At 39.7% G+C, this 4276-nt stretch overlaps 1 non-coding gene across 1 annotated transcript; it reads right to left on the minus strand.

Moving 5' to 3' along the window:
• Nucleotides 1-3150: 3150 nt before the first annotated feature.
• Nucleotides 3151-3258, minus strand: LOC130964036 (small nucleolar RNA R71). Its single transcript, XR_009080149.1, has one exon. It is a non-coding gene; the product is annotated as a small nucleolar RNA R71 (small nucleolar RNA).
• Between the last annotated feature and the right edge of the window lie 1018 nt (nucleotides 3259-4276).

The raw sequence follows: 4276 nt of genomic DNA on the forward strand, positions 1-4276 counted from the left end.
ATTTTCTCGAGCAATAGAAGTCCAATTGGCGCGCCCTTAATGGCGTTGGACAGTAGACATCCTGGGCTTTCCAGAAATATATGATAGTCCATACTTTGCCCAAGATTTGATGGCCCAAACTGGCGTTCAAAGTCACCTTTAGAATTCCCAGCGTTAAACGCCAGAACTGGCACCAAAGTGGGGGTTAAACGCCCAAACTGGCACAAAAGCTGGTGTTTAACTCCAAGAAGAGTCTCTACACGAAAATGCTTCAATGCTCAGCCCAAACACACACCAAGTGGGCCCGGAAGTGGATTTTTATGTCATTTACTCATCTTTGTAATTCTTAAGCTACTAGTTCCCTATAAGTAGGACCTTTTACTATTGTATTTTTCATCTGGAGATCTTTGAATCTTTTGATCACTGGGGGCTGGCCTCACGACCATGCCTAGACCTTGTTCTTATGTATTTTCAACGGTGGAGTTTCTACACTCCATAGATTAAGGTGTGGAGCTCTGCTGTACCTCGAGTATTAATGCAATTACTATTGTTCTTCTATTCAATTCAGCTTGTTCTTATTCCAAGATATTCATTCGTACCCAAGAACATGATGAATGTGATGATTATGTGACGCTCATCATCATTCTCACTTATGAACAAGTGACTGACAACCACTTCTGTTCTACAAGCAAACAAGGCTCTAATGTTTATCTCTTGGGTTCTTTAACCGGAATCTTCGTGGTATAAGCTAGAATTGATGGCGACATTCAAGAGAATCCAGAAGGTCTAAACCTTGTCTGTGGTATTCTGAGTAGGATTCAATGATTGAATGACTGTGACGTGCTTCAAACTCGCGATTGTGGGGCGTTAGTGACAGACGCAAAAGAATCACTGGATTCTATTCCGACATGATCGAGAACCGACAGCTGGATAGCCGTGCCGTGACAGGGTGCGTTGAACATTTCCACTGAGAGGATGGGAGGTAGCCACTAACAACGGTGAAACCCTTGCATACAGCTTGCCATGGAAAGGAGTAAGAAGGATTGGATGAAGACAGTAGGAAAGTAGAGAGACGGAAGGGACAAAGCATCTCCATTCGCTTATCTGAAGTTCTCACCAATGAATTGCATAAGTATCTCTATCCTTATCTTTATGTTTTATTCATATATCATCCATAACCATTTGAGTCTGCCTGACTGAGATTTACAAGGTGACCATAGCTTGCTTCATACCAACAATCTCCGTGGGATCGACCCTTACTCGCGTAAAGTTTATTACTTGGACGACCCAGTGCACTTGCTGGTTAGTTGTGCGAAGTTGTGTTTATGCCATGGTATTGAGCACCAAGTCTTTGGGGCCATTACTAGGGATTATTTGAGTTGTGAAAAGTAGTGATCACAATTTCGTGCACCAAGTTTTTGGCGCCGTTGCCGGGGATTGTTGAGTTTGGACAACTGACGGTTCATCTTGTTGCTTAGATTAGGTATTTATCTTCAGAGTTCTTAAGAATGAATTCTAGTGTTTCAAGGTGATGTTCTTATCATCACCAAGGCTGATTGATCCTCATCAATTTAGCTCTTGAATGCAATGTTCTGCTGAAGCTTGGCTATCCATGTCTAATTCCTTTAGACTGAAGCTTTAGACTAACATTGCATGATTCCTGGAATTCTCATTAAGAATTTTGATACCTTTATTTTCTTTTCCACTTAATTTTCGAAAAAACCAAAAAAAATTACAAAATCATAAAAACCAAAAATATTTTATGTTTCTTGTTTGAGTCCAGTGTCTCATTTCAAGTTTGGTGTCTTGCATGCTTTGTTTATTTGATCTTGGTTCTATTTTCAAGTCAATAATACAGGGAACTGAAGATTCAGTACATGCAACAGAGGAATTATACAGAAAAAGCTGGGCGTTCAAAACGCCCAGTAAAGAAGGAAAAACTGGCATTTAAACGCCAGCCAGGGTGCCTGGCTGGGCGTTTAACGCCCAAAAAGGTAGCACTTGGGGCGTTAAACGCCAGAATGGATACCATTCTGGGCGTTTAACGCCAGGATAGCACAAGAGGGAAGATTTTGTTTTCAAATCAATTTTTTTTCAAGTTTTCAAAGTTTTTCAAAATTAAATCTTTTTCAAATCATATCTTTTCAATCAAATCTTTTTCAAAATCAATTTCTTTCCTTTTTCAAAAATACTTGCTATCAATTAATGATTTGATTTAACAATTCAAGTATGTTGCCTTTTCTGTTGAGAGAGGTTTAATGTTTGAATCATATCTTTTCTTGTTAGGCAAGTCATTAATTTTTAAAATCAAATCTTTTTAAAATTGTTTTTCAAATCATATCTTCTAAATCACATTTTTTTCAAAAAAGTTTTCAATCATATCTTCTTCAAAATCTTTTTCAAAATGATTTTAAAATCTTTTTAATTAATTTTCGAAAAACTCTTCCTCTCTTCTCATCCTTCTATTTATGGAGTACCACTCCTCCTCAATGCACAATTCGAACTCTATCTCACTAAGTTCGAATTCTTCTACCTCTTCCTTCTATTTTTCTTTTCCTCTGACACCTCAAGGAATCTCTATACTGTGACATAGAGGATTCCACATTTTCTTGTTCTCTTCTCTTTCATATGAGCAGGAGCAAAGACAAAGGTATTCTTGTTGAAGCTGACCCTGAACCTGAAAGGACCTTGAAGCGAAAGCTAAGAGAAGCTAAAGCACAACTCTCTGTAGAGGACCTAACAGAAATCTTCAAAGAAGAAGAACCCATGGCAGCCGAAAACAACAACAATGCCAACAATGCAAGGAAGGTGCTAGGTGACTTTATTGCACCTACTCCCGACTTCTATGGGAGAAGCATCTCTATCCCTGCCATTGGAGCAAACAACTTTGAGCTTAAGCCTCAATTAGTTTCTCTAATGCAACAGAATTGCAAGTTCCATGGACTTCCATTGGAAGATCCTCATCAGTTTTTAGCTGAGTTCTTGCAAATCTGTGACGCTGTCAAGACTAATGGGGTTGACCCTGAGGTCTACAGACTTATGCTATTCCCTTTTGCTGTAAGAGACAGAGCTAGAATATGGTTGGACTTACAACCTAAAGACAGCCTGAACTCTTGGGAAAAGCTAGTCAATGCCTTCTTGGCAAAGTTCTTTCCACCTCAAAAATTGAGTAAGCTTAGAGTGGAAGTCCAAACCTTCAGACAGAAGGAAGGAGAATCCCTCTATGAAGCTTGGGAAAGATACAAACAATTGATCAGAAAATGTCCTTCTGACATGCTTTCTGAATGGAGCATCATAGGTATTTTCTATGATGGACTCTCTGAACTATCCAAGATGTCTTTGGATAGCTCTGCTGGAGGATCTCTTCATCTGAAGAAGACGCCTACAGAAGCTCAAGAACTAATTGAAATGGTTGCAAATAACCAATTCATGTACACTTCTGAAAGGAATCTTGTGAACAATGGGACAAATCAGGAGAAAGGAGTTCTTGAGATTGATACTCTGAATGCCATACTGGCTCAGAACAAAATATTGACCCAACAAGTCAATTTGATTTCTCAAAGTCTGTCTGGAATACAAAATGCACCAGGCAGTACTAAAGATGCTTCATCTGAAGAAGAAGCTTATGATCCTGAGAACCCTTCAATGGAAGAGGTGAATTACATGGGAGAATCCTATGGAAACACCTATAATTCTTCATGGAGAAATCATCCAAATCTCTCATTGAGGGATCAACAAAGACCTCAACAAGGTTTCAACAACAATAATGGTAGAAGAAACAGGTTTAGCAATGGCAAACCTTTTCCATCATCTTCTCAGCAACAGACAGAGAATTCTAAGCAGAGCCACTCTGACTTAGCAACCATGGTCTCTGATCTAATCAAAACCACTCAAAGTTTCATGACTGAAACAAGGTCATCCATTAGAAACTTGGAGGCACAAGTGGGACAGCTGAGCAAGAAAATTACTGAACTCCCTCCTATTACTCTTCCAAGCAATACAGAAGAAAATCCAAAAGGAGAGTGCAATGCCATCAACATGGCCAAACTTGGAGAGGATGAAGAGGCCGAGAACGCCACTGAGGAAGACCTCAATGGACGTCCACTGGCCTCCACTGAGTTCCCTAATGAGGAACCATGGGAATCTGGGGGTCACACTGAGACCATAGAGATTCCCTTTGATTTACTTCTGCCATTCATGAGCTCTGATGAGTATGTTTCCTCTGAAGAGGATGAATATGTCACTGAAGAGCAAGTTGCTAAATACCTTGGAGCAATCATGAAGCTAAATGACAGGT

The sequence above is a fragment of the Arachis stenosperma genome, chromosome 2 (assembly GCF_014773155.1).
Source record: "Arachis stenosperma cultivar V10309 chromosome 2, arast.V10309.gnm1.PFL2, whole genome shotgun sequence".
NCBI classification, from domain to species: Eukaryota; Viridiplantae; Streptophyta; class Magnoliopsida; order Fabales; family Fabaceae; genus Arachis; species Arachis stenosperma.